This window comes from Phragmites australis, chromosome 16 (assembly GCF_958298935.1).
Source record: "Phragmites australis chromosome 16, lpPhrAust1.1, whole genome shotgun sequence".
NCBI lineage: Eukaryota > Viridiplantae > Streptophyta > Magnoliopsida > Poales > Poaceae > Phragmites > Phragmites australis.
Window position 1 is genome coordinate 2,263,881 of NC_084936.1, and position 19,270 is coordinate 2,283,150.

At 43.4% G+C, this 19,270-nt stretch overlaps 2 pseudogenes; both read left to right on the forward strand.

The window, feature by feature from the left end:
* Positions 1–6,333, forward strand: part of LOC133895995 (receptor-like protein 19) — a 36,171-nt pseudogene extending 29,838 nt beyond the window's left edge.
* On the forward strand, positions 6,031–13,312 carry LOC133895996 (polycomb group protein FIE2-like; annotated as a pseudogene).
* The last annotated feature ends 5,958 nt before the right edge of the window (positions 13,313–19,270 follow it).

Sequence of the window (19,270 nt, forward strand, 5' to 3'; positions counted from 1 at the left end):
TTACTGCTCTTCATTTCACACGATATGATTAACAAGTCCCTTTCTTTAGTTATCGAATCTCTCCTTAATTTCTTGATCCACCACTACTGTATGTCTGTCTGCATTCTTACTCATACTTGCATGATCGACGTGTTTGCAGGAGCAAATTAAAGACTTGGAAGAAGACTACTGGACCAAAACTGGAGCTAGCACACTGTATGTATCACATCCATCACTACAGTAATTGCTAGACAATGCACTACCATCATATTCATATATGCGCCTGTGCCTCTTTCAAAGCCTATCAGTTATACTTCAGTCGGACTATGGCTTCCATCGTTTGGGCTTTACTGCTCTTCCTTGCACAGCTCCTCCCACTACTTGCCTAACACCACGGCAAGACTGCGCCTTTGCCTAACACAAAGTTTATCAGGAAAATAACACCACAACTAGCTATTACATCAAACATCAACTTACATGACTGTGAACCATCAGCTGATCTATTCAATTGGCGTCCTCCCCATTATCTTCTTATTCTGAACCTGAAGCCATGGCCTCAGGGACAGGTGCTACTTCTTTTTTTACAAAAAAATCTTTATCTAGCGAGCCTGGCACTGATTCTAGTGGCGGGAAATCCTTGGTCCTGTATATCCTCATTCTCTATCATCTGTGAAGCCTGCCTGCCTGCCTGACTAATTACATTTTGTATGAGATAAATTAAGTCATGGTGTAATCTTTTCCACAGCATGCAGTAGGATCTTGATATCGTTCCACGCTCCAAGCAAAGAAAGAAGCACGACAGGATCTTGATGTTCCTCTCTTCCGACTTCATCCTGATTCCCAAATGGATTTGTTCTTTGATTCCACCTTCATCGGTACGTAGCTGCTTACTTGACTTGGAAGTACATGATAGCAGGACTTCCAATTACTGGGTCACTATTATGTAGTAGTGGATGACAAACTCTTTCTTTCCTTAATGTCTTGATCCATCACTACTTTTTGTCTGTATCTTACTCTTACTTGATTGACGTGTTTGCAGGAGCAAAGGCTTGGAATTTTCATATTCAGACCATCAACTTAATTCATGGAAGAAGACTTGACCGAAACTGGTGGACTATGGCTATATATGTGCATGTGCCTCTTTGGAAGGCTGTCAGCTCATACTTCTGCTGGACTATGGCTTCCATCGGCTGTGCGTTACTACTCTACCTTGCACATCTCCACATACTACTCTCCACCTTTAGCACCCATGCTGATGCTGGTAACCTCAGTCACCTCCCTGTTCGTTTTCGGTGCCATCTAGGTCAAGCTCAGGCACTCCTCAAGCTGAAGAAGTCCTTCTCCTTCGTTGAATCTACCACCACGCTTCCGTCATGGCGAGATGGCACCGACTGCTGTCTCTGGGAGGGTGTTGGCTGCGACGCCTCCTCTGGTAATGTCACGGTGCTCGACCTCAACAATCGTGGCTTGTCCAGTAACGGCTTGGACCCAGCGGTCTACAGCCTCACATCCCTTCGACGCCTCGACCTTAGCTACTGGATTCGAGAGGTTCGCTTTGCTAACCCATAATCACCCAGTATCACTGTGGAACGGCGACATTATCACCCATTATCACCGTGGCAAGACAACATCCCTGCCATTATCACCGTGGCAAGACAACATCCCTGCCAACATCCCTGCTACTGGATTCGAGAGGTTCGCTTTGCTAACCCACCTAAATCTTTCCAATTCGGGCTTTTCTGGCCAGATACCTATTGGCATCAGTAAACTGGTGAACCTTCTCTCCTTGGATCTTTCCAGTTTTCCCTTTAATTATGAGTATTACAATGGTATGCCCACTTCGAATGATCTGTGGGAACCCAATTTTGATACCCTAGTGGCAAACCTCAGCAATCTAAGAGAGCTCTACCTTGACGGAGTGGATTTGTCTCTTAGTGGAGAAGTGTGGTGCATATCTCTTGCTACATCTGTTCCTCGTCTTCACGTACTTAGCTTGGCCTTTTGCGACCTGAGCGGTCCTATTCATAAATCCCTCTCAAGACTCCATTCTCTCGCTGTGATCAACCTCCAAGGAAACGATGCTATAACTGCCGGTCCATTTCCAGAGTTCTTCATGGATTTTCCAATTTAACCGTGCTTCAACTTTCTTATACTAATCTTGAGGGGTGGTTTCCCTCCAAGTCCTTTCAATCGAAAAATCTAAGGGTCCTCGATTTGTCCCATAATCAGGATCTCGGAGGGCATTTGCCAAGTTTATCTAATTCTAATTCTCTAGAGACTTTGACATGGTTAGATCTTGAAGGTTGCAACTTTTCTGGGAGCGTACCAAGTTCAATTGTTAATTTGACTCAGCTAACCATACTGGATCTTTCAGATAATTCTCTCAATGGTAAGAATATACTCTGTCATTTCCTTTTCTTATCATATGCTTAGGCTTGTGTTTACTTATTAGAGCATTTTTATAGTACATATCACTTACCCCTTATGAGTTACACTAGTTACCGTACATGTGAAACTAACGTCAACACCAAAATAGTCTGGCTATTGCTAATTGTAAATTATGCATATCCAATGAGCTTTAGTTACACAACTCCGATGTGAGAGGCACTGGGAGGGTGGAGACATGCAGCTGGTCCATGGACCTGGTGTTGAAGAAACATGTGATGTGCGTGATGGTGTTTTTTTTTTATATTTTGACTCTTTGTGAAAACTATTTCTACAAATGAATCAGCGGCAAAACTATTTCCAGTTTTGATCTCCAGGATCCGTGGCACGGATGATGGCGCGGATGTTGACCATGTTCGCATCATCATGGCTGGTGTGAACACAGCCAACATCCACACCATCGGCCGTGGCGCGAACCTTAAGGTCAAAACTGGGAATGGTTTTGATGGGTTTTGGCAACGCCACTCCGTGCCACAGACGATGGCGCAGAACTCGGAGGTCAAAACTGGAAATAGTTTTACCGCTGATTCATTTTCAGAAATAGTTTTCGAAAAGAGTCAAAATATGAAGATGATGGGTGATACATGCAACTACAAGAGTAGCGTCGTAGGTTATCATAACATAGCATCTTCCTGTTCATCAGGGGTAGTATTAGGACTATAAATGTGCAAATTAGAACATTGCATAGATTTTTTTTCCATAAAAAGCAATTAACGCATTTCATCTCATCCAGGCATGCAACAGGTTTATGGATATAGTATTTAGACAAAAAGGCATGCAAATTAAAAGTTGCTGGCATCAATCAAAGGTTACATGAATCGGAACTGCATGATCATGCTAGCTAATAGATGAGTGAGATGAGATGCGTCATATAGAGGTGTGGACAAGAGTGAAACGTTGCTATTTTTTATTGACTAGAAACTACCATATTTTTTGGAAAAACAAAATCCATTTAACTCACTTGAAGTATCATGTTTGTACATTCAACGCCCTTTAGTTTTTTTTGTCCATTTAACCCTTTTATTTTCTAAAACCGGATCACTTTTTTCACAAGGCCAGTTTTGAGAGTAGTTTTTCCGTTGTGGTATCCATGACACCCGGTTTTGCCATGATGGCAGTATACATCACCATGGCTCCCTCTGCTCCTTTTTCATTGAGCAAAATGCATGACGCACAACCCTAGCGCAAAAATCTTTCTCAAAATCCCAACACTCAGTGACGTGAACTCCCATCATGTGTCAAAGGCTGACTTGGACTGCCATGGTGACAAAACCAGTCACAAAACTAGCCTACAGGGTGAAGTAGTGATACAATTTTAACAATTTTTTTTCTTGGAACCAAAGGGCAACACCCCATGTCCATTTTATTAAAATGAAGCCAATGTGCGTTGCCAAGAAAACTGTTCAACCAAATGCAAACCGATTTTGCAACTTGCTTTCCCATCGTAGAAGCAGAAAGAAGAAGCTATTATGCAGGAGTAGCCATCCATCGACCTCGATGGCTTCTTCTTGGCCATGACCCACCCAGGAGAGAGGCAGGGAGGGAGGAAGGGTTAATGTCTCATTTTAATATGTCATTTCTGCTAAAATAAAATTAAAAAAATGGCAAACAAGTAATGGAGTTGGATGGAGTAGTGAAACAAAGCAATCTTTCGGTGGAACTAAAGTGCATGAGATTCTTTTAGCAGCATATAACTAATCGTCTTGATCAAAAATAAAATAACTAAACATGGGATTTTTTTTTATGGTACAATACCATTTTTTCCCTAAAAAATAGACAATTTATTCATGTTCTCAACAAAATGGAAAGTATCATTCTTCGAATCAAATTTTAATAGAAGAGGAGACACCTTCTAACTAAATTTTTTCTATTGACCTTGCAGGGGAAATTCCATCATCTATTTTCACTCTTCCAGTATTATGTGACCTGTATCTTTCTGGGAACCAGCTTTCTGGCCCTATACGAGAGTTTGACAAGGCACCCTTACAGTTGGAGTATGTGGACTTGAGCATAAATGAATTCTCAGGTCCTATTCCCAAGGCATTCTTTCAACTAACAAGCTTGCAGCATGTGGACCTTAGCTCGAACAACTTGAGAGGTTTGGTGGACCTTACCTCGTTTTGGAGATTAAGTAGCCTTACCTATTTGAATCTCTCACATAACATGCTCACTGGTATTCAACTTACTTCATCTGTTCTCCCTTCTACTTCACTAGCCGTTCTTGATCTTAGTTTCAATAGACTTGGGGGGCGGATCCCTATGCCAAACTCATCAGCACTATTCTTGGATTATTCAAACAACAGATTTTCTTCTGTTGTTCCAAACTGGGCTTTCTATCTTAGTTCCACCAAGTATCTCAGCATGTCCAAAAATAGTATAAATAGGCATATACCTACTTCAATTTGCAATTCCATGCTGGATTTGCTTGACCTTTCACATAACAACTTTAGTGGCCCGATTCCATCTTGTCTGATAGAAAATGGTCTGTTGGAGGTTTTAAACTTGAGGGAGAATCACTTTGAAGGGGCGTTGCCTTCCAATATTACAACCCAATGTGCTTTACTGACGATAGATCTACATGGCAATAAGATTGAAGGGCAACTTCCTAGGGGACTTTCTCACTGCACAGACTTGGAGGTTCTGGACCTTGGAAGCAACCGAATAGCTGACACTTTCCCTTCTTGGTTGAGGGGGTTTTCCAATCTTCATGTGCTAGTCCTGGGATCCAACCAGTTCTATGGCACCATAAGTGATATTGTTGGGGATAACAGATCTGAGGAATGTTTCCCGAGCTTGCAAATTATCGATCTTGCCTCAAACAATTTCTCTGGGAATTTGGGATCGCAATGGTTCGAGCGGTTAGAAGCGATGGTGTCAAAGTTCAATAGTTCAGGAGTAATTACCTATCCTCTAAGAATCTCATCCCCTAATGAATTCTATCAAGATTCTATTGAGATCGCATACAAGGGGTCTTATATGTCATTTGAAAGGATCTTGACTACCCTAACAGCAATTGACTTCTCAAACAATAGGTTGGAGGGTACCCTTCCCCAATCAATTGGACGACTTGTATCACTACACATACTGAACATGTCACACAACGCCTTCACGGGAAAAATTCCAGCCCAACTTGGCAGCATGACTGATTTGGAGTCACTAGACCTATCCTGCAACCAACTCTCAGGGGAGATTCCACAAGAGCTAACTGATCTCACCTTTCTTGCCTCCCTGAACTTGTCAAACAACCGCTTGGCGGGAAAGATACCGCAATCGCGTTAGTTCTCTACATTCGATAGCAATTCATTTGACGGGAATGCAGGACTATGCGGACCGCCACTATCTAAATTACCTTGTGGCGCTTCGCCTTATACTCCAATTGTGCCACACGTAGACAAGTTCTCTCATCATGTTGATGTGGTCTTGTTTCTCTTCATCGGGCTGGGCTTCGGTGTCGGATTTGCAGCTGCTATTGTGCTGAAATGGGATCGGATCGGAAGACGGTTTATTGCAACTGCAAGAGCTTTGCTAACTTGATCGCCGATGGGAAGGTGAGAGTCTGTTTCTGAATCCAAGCATTATGCTTTCCTGGAATCTAAGGTAGCAGTGATGAGGTACTCAGGTGTAGGGCGCTATACCTTCAAGATGTATTTATAAGCCTTTTGCATAGCCGTTACTTAAGTATTGTACTTATAGCAGGTTAATCTTCAGTTGTACATCAAGCGTGGAGTGCTTTCATGCATCTGGCATTACACAATATCTGTACTACTAGGCAGGAGCGGAGGCGCTCTACGTTGTTGTGCGTCTGCTGTTCATTGTAAGCTACCATGTCAATGCTACTGTTAGTAGCATGGTATTGTTTGATAGTGAAATGAATTGAGTCTTGGTGCTTGGCAAGACATCAAAACATTAGTAAGGCACTGCCCGTAAAGGTTGCAGATTTGAATCCGCGTCCTGCTGTTTCTTTCGATGTGCTAGCGAGGATTTGATTTAATTCGATTTGCAGTGTGAAAGCCTCCCTTCCAATTTGGTTTCCAGAAAAGGATTAAGCGCTAACCCCCTATTTAATCCGTGCACTTAAACCCTCAAATTCTGAAGCGCGGAGCTGCTCCAGCCCGCGCTCGGCCCCTGTCGCCGCCGCTACCCCGAAGCCCAGGCCGTTGTCGGAGAAGAAGGAGCAGGAGGGGGGGGAAGCATCGGAGTGCGAGGGCCCGGCAGAGCAGGATATTCCCACGCTGCTGCCGTTCATGGCGAAGCTGGGCCCGGGGCAGGGGCTGGGGTGTGAGGCGGCGGAGGGGTCGCTCGGCGAAGCGGGAGTACAAGCTCTACTTCATGGATGCCCGCTACTACGACGTCTTCGCCACCGTAGGCGGCAACCGCGTAAGATCCCAACTCCTTGCTCGCTTGTTTGCTGTCATTATGTGTTCTTGAGGTTCGGGGAGTTTTTGATGATTAATGGTCGGGGAAAACTATGATTTTGGTGTGGGTGGCTGTGAATTTTGGGAAACGGTAGCTTTGGCTTCCAAATTGGATCAAAAGCTGGGACCTTTGATTAATTGTTTGGTTGGGAATTTGAAGTCTTTAATCTCTCTGACCATAATGTGATCTGTTTTGCGAAAAGATGGTGGAATTTCCTGTACATTTGATGAAAAGCTGCGACTTTTGATATAAAAAAAATGGATCATTGGGGAAAGGATAGTTCGGAATCAGATACTAGTACTAGTGCTTTGATTATAAGATAATCTTTTAATGCCCCTTAAGATGAAAAGATGCTACTTTCACCCTGCTCGTGTTGAGAAATCGCCTCTCTTGCCTCTTGATCCTGCAGGTGACAACTTACCGCTGCCTTGAGAATGGTAGTTTTGCTCTTCTACAAGCATACATTGACGAGGATGTAAGAAAGACAATGCCCAATGTCTGTGGTTGCTAATGTAAGTTTGATAATGTGCTTACTCTAATGCTGGTGATGCCTATGTATCTCAGAAGGATGATGAGTCATTCTACACTCTAAGCTGGGCTCGCGATCATGTTGATGGCTCACCGCTGTTGGTGGCAGCAGGAAGCAGTGGGATCATTCGGGTCATCAACTGTGCTACCGAGAAGTTAGCTAAGGTCTAGTACCCCCAGGCTTGTCTATGTTCCTATTGCAAAGTTGAACGAAGTGTCATTTGCATAAATCAGTGCATCATTTGCTTCATAAATGCCGGTTTATCTGTGTTGTCTATTCCAGAAAGTCATTTGAAAATCGCATTAATTAGGGAATGGTCTTTTTGCTATGTATCAATACCATTAGCAAACTATAACTTTTGTCCACAGAAGATTGTAGGTGTTGAATACTTCAGTGACTATACTACAGTGAAGTCATGTATAACCTGGTGGATGTACTTTTGTGATTTGTAGTCAGGGCCTTAGGGGACTGGGCTTGCCACTAAATTTCCATCTAAACTATGAATCAGGGGCATGTAGTGAGTGTCTTATTTCTTTTTACAAAATTATGGGAGCTTTGTTGGCCATGGTGATTCAATAAACGAGTTAAGAACTCAAGCGCTGAAACCTTCGCTCATCATTTCTGCTAGCAAGTTTGGCAAATAACCTGTTCTGATCCTGGACGTACAAAATTATTTTTGTGTTCTGACGCTGTTTCGCTCGGCATTGAATAGGATGAATCTGTTAGGCTATGGAATGTCCATAGAGGGATCTGCATCTTGATTTTTGCTGGAGCAGGAGGTCACCGGAATGAAGTTTTGAGTGTTGTAAGTAGTTCCTGCCTCCTACTTGGCATTGTTTAAGAATATTATTCATTTGAAAGTGCCCTGAAGATACTTCTCATCCAGATTCTGATGTTACCATTTCTTATTCAGCAGTCCAATTTTTAGTTCATATCAGGGTTATAATAAGATCTTGGCTCCACAATGACTGATACTTCTTTCATGCTTCTGTTAAATACTGTTCAATTATTTTTATGGTTGCAGGACTTCCACCCTAGTGATATTAATCGTTTTGCAAGTTGTGGCATGGACCATATTGTGAAAATCTGGTCGATGAAAGGTTAGAAAACTACTTCAAGGTAGTTTCATGTTTACATTCTCGTGCTGCATATCACTGACAGAGTTGTCGATGTTGTCACAGAATTTTGGCCATATGTTGACAAATCATATTCATGGATTGACCTTCGATCCAAGTTTCCAACAAAATATGTACAGTTTCCGGTATGCTAAGCATATATCAGTCATCTTTAAATCCATTCTTTTGCAAACTACTGGTGGCTAATTAATTCTCATGGTATGATACTAACCTGTTTCTTTGTTTTCAGGTCTTGATTGCTGCAGTACACTCTAACTATGTTGATTGTACTAGGTGGCTTGCTGACTTCATCCTGTCAAAGGTGAAATTCCTCATTCTTTAGAAGGATACTAATTGCACAGTACAGTGCTCAGAATGTGTGCATATTATTGGTTCGAAATACCGGACTGTACCTGGAACTATATTATCGTACTGTACAAACGTGCAGTCTTTTTAGTCAGTAGATTAGTCTTACAACCTAACCTCTTTACTTGAGGCTAATTTTGGGTACTGACTGAATGATGAGCGCATCTGATCTGTGCTAACTTGGATTTGCACAGTGTTGACAATGAAATTGTGCTTTGGGAACCAAAAACAAAAGAACAAAGTCCTGGCGAGGTCATATAGTGTAACCTTTCTAGAATTGTAGACCTTAACCCATTTAGTATCATACTTATCTACAGTTCTAAACTAGTTCCAGTGATGTTTTTAATTTCTCAATACCCCTGCCCATGCTAAATGTATTTCTCTCAAGTAATATGGTTTTCTCTTTCCTTATTCTTCAGAAGTACACTGTGCCAGAGTGTGACATCTGGTTTATCAAATTTTCACGTGATTTTCACTTCAATCAATTGGCAATAGGTAATATGTAATACCGGAACTGTTTTCTGACATCCTTTTTGTGTAAGACTACTATTGTACTTTGTAAATTCCATGCACCACAAGTTGCCAAAGATGTCGGCAATACTTATATGGATGACTGATTTTCATAGAAAATTTACCATTAACTATTACTTTGTCCCCAGTTTATGTTGTGAAAAATTGAATCCATATACGTTTGATTATATTTAGAGTTTTTTAAAAAAAAATAGTAGGATGCGCTAATAATCATCCGCTTTTTTAAACAGGCAACCGTGAAGGTAAAAGTCTATGTCTGGGAAGTACAGTCCAGCCCACCTGTTATAATTGCTCGGTAATTTTAACTGGAAGAACTTCAGTTATCTTGTCATCTGCACGTACTATTGATACATCACCTGCTCTTGCATTTGTTAATCCTTTATTCTGACGGAGATGGTTCCTATTGCATTTTTTTTTCTTTTCTTTCTTCGCCTTGCATGCATAGAAATGTGACATGGTTTCCCTTGTCCAGCACAATCCTTGGCGCTGGCGAGGATGGCACCATATCGCGATGGGATGAAGTGGACCATCCAAGCGCCAAAAACTGAAGCAAGACCAACCGCCTGCCGATGCCAGATCGATTGAGCTCGATTTGGGGGATTTCTTGTTGGTTCTACTCTGTTTTTTCAATAAATGAAATTTTATTGATTTTTATCGTCACATCGAGATTATACAACTGCACAAAAGTATACTCCCGACTTTTGCATATATAACTCAGATGCACACAACCCAAAGTAAAAAACAATAAAAAAAATCCATTACATAGAAGGCACTCTTTGAGAACATTGAAGCTGAAAAGAGGGAAATTAAGGCGGTGGGTTCGAAATCCGAAACCTAAAGCCCCACCCGTGCCGTGTAAAGAGCACCCTAACTACCTGTTCTAGTCGCATATATGCCGCTGTTACCATCTCTCGAGATTCTGGCTGCTGGAGTATAGACTAAGTACGGAGCTAGTGCATACATGTATAGATTACCTGCAAAGGAGCATAAATTTTTCTCATTCAAATGCCATATCACTTCTGCATAGCCATAGTGACCAATACAAAGCCACTGCTCCAAACAGTATATGAGCTCTCAATTGTTTACTAAGGCCACGGAACCAGTTTCCTATCATATGAGTTACGCTACGCTACGGGCGAGTAAAAGTTTGAAGCCATCTAGATGATGAACCGTGTGAAACGGACAAATCGACAATCAAAGAAGAGGTGCTTAATTGTCTCATTTTTTAAGCAAAAGTAACACTTCTGACTACCTTACCATTTTCTCTTTATCAAATTATCCTTGATTAGGAGTACTCCTTGGCAGAGGTACCAAAGGAAGATTTTAATTTTTGTGGGCAATTTCAGTTTCCACATTTGTTTGTTTATATTTGGTGTGTCAATGTGTTTTAGTGCGCGATATAAGGAATTTTCCGAGATGACCATTTTGGTTCAAATTTCAATTGATTTCATCCCGCTCTTCTGTAATATTGATATTGTTAACCTCTCAAGGAGATTCTTTCAGGCTATCAACTTTGGGCCCATTAAGTTCTGTCGGAATGGAACATTCAGCGGTGATGACTGTAGAACTTGTGCAATGGTTTTCTATTTATGGCGGACTATATTATACAGACTGGGATGTTGGTCACAGAGCGGCGAGTTCCCTAACCACGTGTCCTCCCAGAATATGGTTTGTGTGCCATCTTTGATGGTGAAGGTACTGAAGTGAAAAAGGTGTTGTTTGACCCTCATCAGTCCGGCCCAAAAATATGAATCCCCTGGATTCCATTGGACCCGAGATATTGTCTTTGACCCCAAATATTTATTTTTTAATAATTCCTGCCATATTCCTTCTTCATTGAGGAGTTTGAATAACCATTTACATAGGAGAGATATTGTCATGGGCCATGGCCCATTAGGACCAGTCTGCCCAAAAGCCCGCTCACAGGTACTGTTTGCATGCACAAATAGTACCAAGCGTACTATAGTGGCTGCCAAGTCCATGCCATTTCTTTGCCATTAAGTAGATTAGGGTTTTCATTATTTTTCAAATTATAATAGATTACTTAGGGGTCAAGTTAGCCTCTCTATAGAAAGAAAGGTAAACCATCAATAAAGAGATAAGCAAGAATTAGAACGAAAATTCTTCTTCTTGCCATCCAAGTGCCTGGCGACTGGTCAACCCTCGCTTTCTCTCTCTCACGCCGTCGCCTCCTTGCGCCCAAACCCTAGCTGCTACTCACCATAGCCACCAGTGACCTCTATGGTCGCCATCCCCCTCCTCTCCTCTCTCCAATAAACAACCACTATTACATCTGGTATCAGAGCTCACTCTGATATCATGGATTTCGTCGGAGGGATTGATCCTGTAGTCAACTCAAGATCTACATGTCGCAGATGTGATCGCGAAGGACTGCATTGACCTCGACAACGACAACCGCAACGTTGTTCCTCACGTGAACAACACTCGTGGTACTGTTCATCGACATTGTTACGTCTGTGAACTTGTACCTATGGTGCTCCGATTTCCTCCCATCTTCATACCCCACTCGTCTCTGATACTGTGCCATCATGGGCTAATCTGTGTCAGCAACTTGAGGAATACCACCAAGAATACCGACAATGGTTTGCTGATTTATTCGCCACCCTCAACGGCCCAAGGGATCCAAAGGAGGCGCCTAAGCTTTCTTCCCCCTTACCGCGCCAACCGCCAGCCTCAGATGCCTATACCAACAAGGATGATCTGCAGCATGGTAACTGTGCTGCCTCGATGGATGTTTTCTTCATGCCACCGCCTGTCACCACACTGTCAATCATTGATGCATCTTCAGCTGCTTCACCGCCAACAACCGTCATCCTGCCAGATGCCATCGTCCCATCATCAGAAGCTTCATCGGAGGTCATGACCAAGGCTTCTCAGTGACCATCGGCAGATGAACACTCCTACAACATCGCCTACACGTCGAACAGCGGCATTCCCTCTACGACGATCTTCCACCCTATCTCGACGCTAGGCGGTGCTGCCCATGTCTCCCTAGGTGTGCCCGACGATGAATCCTCCGCCAGCATCGACGCTGTCCTTCATGACTTCGCCAGCCCCACCACCATGTCGCCTTCCGGGTTGCTTCTTCCAGCCTCTTCTTCCACCTCACCGCAAGGCGGACAGTTCCATGTGGATTCCACTACACACAGTGTGAACAGTACCAATGATATTGTTCATCAGGAGTTGACCGGCTTCCCCGACCTTCACGTGCCATGCGCCAACGACATCTTCTCCGACACACATGGCGCCGTCTCATGTTCTGCAGAATCTACGGAGAATGTGACTGGAGACTTCCTTTCCGTAGCCCACAATGTTCAGGAGGAACACACGGCCGCTACACAGGATTTTGCAGTGTCTACGGTTTCTGGAGTCCCTCACCGAGGCTTATGGCACTTCAACAGCCGCAGACACTCGTTCGCTATCCACAACTGACCTGGACTTCACGCTCAGGGCAAGAGGCCCCAAGGCGTTTGATGCCACTGAACCACCGCCGATCTGCAAGTCCTTCGGTGGGAAACCTTTGAGCTCGACACCAAACGACCCTACAGCGACGCTGATCCGACGATGACTTTCGTACCCAGTGGCGTGGACCGGCTGTCTGATCTGACCTCCTCAACCCCAAGTGGCTGGGTCAATTCTCGAGTTGCCCCCTATATCACTTCGATAGGGACCACTTGCCTCTATGCCCTCAGGTTCACCGTCCCATACGCCATCATTCGCATCCTTCTACAATGGCTATGTCCGGTACCCCTCCCCGACTACCTTGCCTTCAATGGCGAGAGAAGGATCTAAGGTCACAACTGTCTCCATGTTCCACGACACCACCACTTCTACTTTAACAATGGCGGAGTGACCACGAACCACCCCAACAGCACCGGATGTCCCCCAGGCGTGCTTTTTTATAGCCTGAACAACATGTGTCCTTCGTGTTGGGTCGATCAACTGTCCTCTTCTACTGCAATCGACAAAGATCAATGAGCGCACCCATCCAGTTGTCAACAACTTCATCTTCGGGCGTTCTACACCGACAACGGTTGCTCGACCTTCATTGCATCCAACAGCCATCAGCATTCAGGAGGAACGTATGTCCGCCCTTCCTGTCCACATCATCTCCAACAAGGTTGTCCACATTGTCACACAACATGCTTCGGAGACTGTTGTTCCACTAGCGGCCTTGGCTACATCCATTGTGTCGCCAACCGCCCAAGTCTAGATGGTCACCACCACACCATCCCTCTTCAGGACCTTCGCCGCTCTTGCGATGGTCCTCATCGCCTACCTGCTTGCCTCGTTTACATGGTAACCATGAGGATCATATGTCGCGTGCATGATCTTCAATTCCCCTGCCCAACATGTGACGGACTAATAATGCATGACAGATATCAACATCCAGAAGGAACACATTAATTCTGTCTTGCAGGAATCTTCTAATGGGCACGACAAGGATGCACGTGGATACAAGGGAGTACTACACTGCAATCATCTTCAAGGGATTCTACGACATCTCCAAGGACATCATCACTATAATCCATGTCTTCTCTGAGCTCATCGCCAAGTATCTCTTCTTCGTCAACATCAATGGTGCAACAATGATATACAGACTCCTTCGATTCAAGGCCACTGTCGTCATCAACACAAGGCGAATGGAGTTCTTGATCAACCATCTCCAACACTGCCTCATCATGCTAGAAAGCCGCATGGGAGCAGAACTCGTTCTTCAACATGGGGCTTCCTCAGACTTCAACCTTGACCTCCACCTTGCAGCATGTGGAGCTCTCCCCAATTAGCAGCTCGAGGACGAACTACAAGTGAAGGAGGGGGGGGGGGAGATGTCATGGGTCATGGTCCAATCCATGGCCCATTAGGACCGACCGACCCAAAAGCCCGCTCACGGATACCAAGTACCACACGTACTGTAGCGACTGCCGGGTCCATGCCATTTCTTTGCTATTAAGTTGATTAGGATTTTTCATTACTTTTCAAATTGTAATAGATTACTTAGGAGCTAAGTTAGCATATCTCTATATAAAGATAAACAAACTATCAATAAAGAGATAAACAAGAATTAGAAATGAAACCCTTCTTCTTGCCATCCAGACGTTTAGAGCCTGACCGGCCCTCGTCTTCTCTCTCACGCTGTCGCCCACTATAGCCACCGGCGACCTCCATGGTCGTCATCCCCCTCCTCTCTTCCCTCCAATAAATAACCACCATTACAGACGTCGAGGTCTTGGATCCCTAAGCTGCCTTGGTTTTACTATGTACTGGTTAGCCTTATCATTGGTCAAAACCGCAACCTGGTTGTTCCAAAGTCGGAACGGTTGATTAACTGAATGTTGAAATGTCAGGATGTTGGCTGTGTTATGCTCTGAATGTTGTAAGTTAAGATGTTCCCTCAATTGTTAGGTGCTGTGGACAAAATTGAGTGGATCTTAATTAGTTGGAACTTTTGAGATCATTATCATCTGTTTGTCATTTATCCTGCATCAGTGAAGCCTTTGCCTGCCTGATTTCTGGTCTTGGCATCCTCATGTCATCAAAATGAAATGCCATCCTCATGTCTACAGGAAATTAGAGCGTGCTGCTCTTTTTTCGCGGTTTATTGCTTTGCACCATCAGGCAGGAAAGTCATAGTCGTAACCATAACCATATAGTAAAAATAAACAAATCAAATCAAACCTGGTGTGATCTTTGGAAGGTGGTTGAGTATCGGAGGTGAATAATTTTGCTACGGAACATTCTAAACGAGCAGTGCCATGCCCTCCCGGTCACTGTTGGGCTGCGGGCCGGCGCCCGACATCCTCCCCGTCCACATCGCCCGCCACGCCACCACTCCCCGTCTGGTCTTGGCTGGTCGATTCTTGGCATCGTCGCGGAGCCGCTCGTGGTGATGGAGGAGGAGTCAGTCCGGCTACACCATGGAGCGAGCCACAGCCACGAACAAAATCGGGGGATTTTGAGCATCTAGGAGCGCAAGAAGAGGTACCGATTTGATAATGCTTTTTTTAATAATGGAATAAAATTCTGGCATCTGCACCGAGCATGCACAAAGCCAAAATCATTATTACAGTTATTCTGCGAAATAAATGTGTGCTTAGAAAAGAAAATAAAATAACAAACTACAAGGTAGTTGAAACCGATCTGATACTGCTAATAACCACGATTTTGGATCCAATCTTAGCTGCTGCTGTGTGCACTTAGGCTCGATCTCCTGCCTTCTTATTTTGTTCTTTTCGCTAATTGTTCTTTTCGCTAATCCGATATATAAGTCATGTTGTGGCGATCCTCTCTACAGTAATAGGACCTTGGTGTCGCTTCATGCTCCAACCAAAGAAAGACATAATTTTTTTTAGAAATTTTACGGTGGTCTCCAAGTAATTTGGGTTATCCATTTTTAGATCGGATGGTCTATATCGATTAGAATACTCTTTATCATCCAGATGTAGTATATGGAGTATATGAGAGTAGTATAGAGAGTATAAGAGCATTTTTTGAAAAAAAAAGAAATGGCATGGAAGTAATATTGTGCAACATGAGACACGAATGATTATACCCAACTTGTCGTCGCCCCCGCCGCTCGCGCGCTCCTCCGTAGCTCACGCGCGCCTCCGCCGTCTCACGCGCATCTCCGCCCTCATGCGCACCGCCGCCTCTCTAGCGTGCTGCAGCCTGCTATCGCGAGCGTCTCCGCAGCTCTCGTGTGATTGAGGAACCGAGTATTCGTAGATTACATAAAAAAATTATAGTGTCCTTCAATGGTATGATAGGTAAATATTAACAATACTGTGATAATTACTAAAATGCTCAATCATATCGACGATAGTATTAAGTCTATACTACCTCCTATCTACATGTAGTATGTATGGAGCACCGTAAAAACTCTTTTTTTTAATAATGGAAGGGCGCTAACAAGAGGGGGAAAATAACCAACATGAGCTTGATGTTTTTCTCTTCGGACCTTATCCCAATCCCCAAACAGATACGGATTCCATCGAGATATTCTTCAATATGTTCCACCTTGACTTGCTAAGTCTTGATAGTTGGATTTGCAATTAGAGTCGATCACTAATAAGTACATGGTAGAAAGATAGGAACAGCCATTGACGAAAGGTCAATCAAAGATTCAGGAGTCGCAGTTAGCTAGGTACAGCCCCTGGCATACGCTGATACTGCCAACCTGCCTGCCAATTCCAATTGACTATGCACACCATCATATTCATATATGCGCCTGTGCCTCTTTCGAAGCCTATCAGTTATACTTCCGTCGGACTATGGCTTCCATCGTTTGGGCTTTACTGCTCTTCCTTGCACAGCTCCTCCCACTACTTGCCTAACACCACGGCAAGACTGCGCCTTTGCCTAACACAAAGTTTATCACGAAAATAACACCACAACTAGCTATTACATCGAACATCCACTACGTGAAAAAAACTTAAAAAGTGATGAGTCATAATCGTCATGGTCATCCTAAACGTCTTGCTACATCTGTTCCTCGTCTTCACGTACTTAGCTTGGCCTTTTGCGAGCTGAGAGGTCCTATTCATAAATCCCTCTCAAGACTCCATTCTCTCGCTGTGATCAACCTCCAAGGAAACGATGCTCTAACTGCCGGTCCGTTTCCAGAGTTCTTCATGGATTTTCTCAATTTAACCGTGCTTCAACTTTCTGATACTAATCTTGAGGGGTGGTTTCCCTCCAGGTCCTTTCAATCGAAAAATCTAAGGGTCCTCGATTTGTCCCATAATCAGGATCTCGGAGGGCATTTGCCATGTTTATCTAATTCTAATTCTCTAGAGTTCTTCATGGATTTTCTCAATTTAACCGTACTTCAACTTTCTGAGCTTGGAACTCGTTGGATGCGACTTCTCTATGACAACACCTTCCTTAGTGAGCAGCTTCAAGACCTTGAGAAGTTTGACCCTGTTTGACTGCATCATACCCAGGCCAATACTTTCTGCAATTGGCAACCTCATGGACTTGCAAACACTGGAAATGAATGACTGCAGAACATCTTCTGTTGGCAACCTCACAAATTTGAGGAACATGCATATCATTGATTCTGCGCTTTCAGGGCCAATGCCGGTTGCAATTGGCAACCTCACTAACTTGGAAACCATGGTAATTCATAGTGAGTTTTTTGGGACGATACCTTATGCAATCGGGCAGCTCAAACAATTGACATGGTTAGATCTTGAAGGTTGCAAATTTTCTGGGAGCATACCAAGTTCAATTGTTAATTTAACTCAGCTAACCATACTGGATCTTTCACATAATTCTCTCAATGGTAAGAATATACTATGTCCTTTCCTTTTCTTATCATATGCTTAGGCTTGTGTTTACTTATTAGAGCATTTTTATAGTACATCACTTAGCTTACCCCTTATGAGTTACACTAGTTACCGTACATGTGAAACTAACGTCAACACCAAAATAGTCTGGCTATTGCTAATTGTAAATTATGCACATCCAATGAGCTTTAGTTACACAACTCCGATGTGAGAGGCATGGGAGGGTGGAGACATGCAGCTGGTCCATGGACCTGGTGTTGAAGAAACATGTGATGCGTGTGATGGTGTTTTTCTTTTTCATATTTTGACCCTTTGTGAATGCAGCTGGTCCACAGATGATGGTTTGGATGTTGACCGTGTTCGCGCTATCAAGGCTGGCGTGAACACAGCCAACATCCATGTCATCGACCGTGGCGTGAACCTTAAGGTCAAAACTGGGAATGGTTTTAATGGGTTTTTGGAACCGCCACTCCGTGCCACAGACGATGGCGCAGAACCCAGAGGTCAAAACTGGAAATAGTTTTACCGCTGGTTCATTTTCAGAATTAGTTTTCAAAAAGGGTCAAAATATGAAAAAAAAAAAAAACACCGTGTGATGCGAATGATGGGTGATACATGCAATAATTGCTTTTCAAAATGCCTTAATTGCTTTTTTTCCATAAAAAGCAATTAAGGCATTTCATCTCATCCAGGCATACAACAGGTTTATGGATAGTATTTAGACAAAAAAGGCATGCAAATTAAAAGTTACTGGCATCAATCAAAGGTTACATGAATCGGAACTGCATGATCATGCTAGCTAATAGATGAATGAGATGAGATGCGTCATATAGAGGTGTGGACAAGAGTGAAACATTGCTATTTTTTATTGACTAGAAACTACCATATTTTTTGGAAAAACAAAATCCATTTAACTCACTTGAAGTATCATGTTTGTACATTTAACTCACTTTGGCTCGATCTCCTGCCTTCTTATTTTGTTCTTTTCGCTAATTGTTCTTTTCGCTAATCCGATATATAAGTCATGTTGTGGCGATCCTCTCCACATTAATAGGATCTTGGTGTCGCTTCATGCTCCAACCAAAGAAAGACATAATTTTTTTAGAAATTTTACGGTGGTCTCCAAGTAATTTGGGTTATCCATTTTTAGATCGGATGGTCTATATCGATTAGAATACTCTTCATTATCCAGATGTAGTATATGGAGTATGTGAGAGTATAAGAGCATTTTTGGAAAAAAAGAAATGGCATGGAAGTAATATTGTGCAACATGAGACACGAATGATTATACCCAACTTGTCGTCACCCCCGCCGCTCGCGCGCTCCTCCGTAGCTCACGCGCGCCTCCGCCGTCTCACGCGCATCTCCGCCCTCATGCGCACCGCCGCCTCTCTAGCGTGCTGCAGCCTGGTATCGCGAGCGTCTCCGCAGCTCTCGTGTGATTGAGGAACCGAGTATTCGTGGATTACATAAAAAAATTATAGTGCCCTTCAATGGTATGATAGGTAAATATTAACAATACTGTGATAATTACTAAAATGCTCAATCATATGGACGGTAGTATTAAGTCTATACTATCT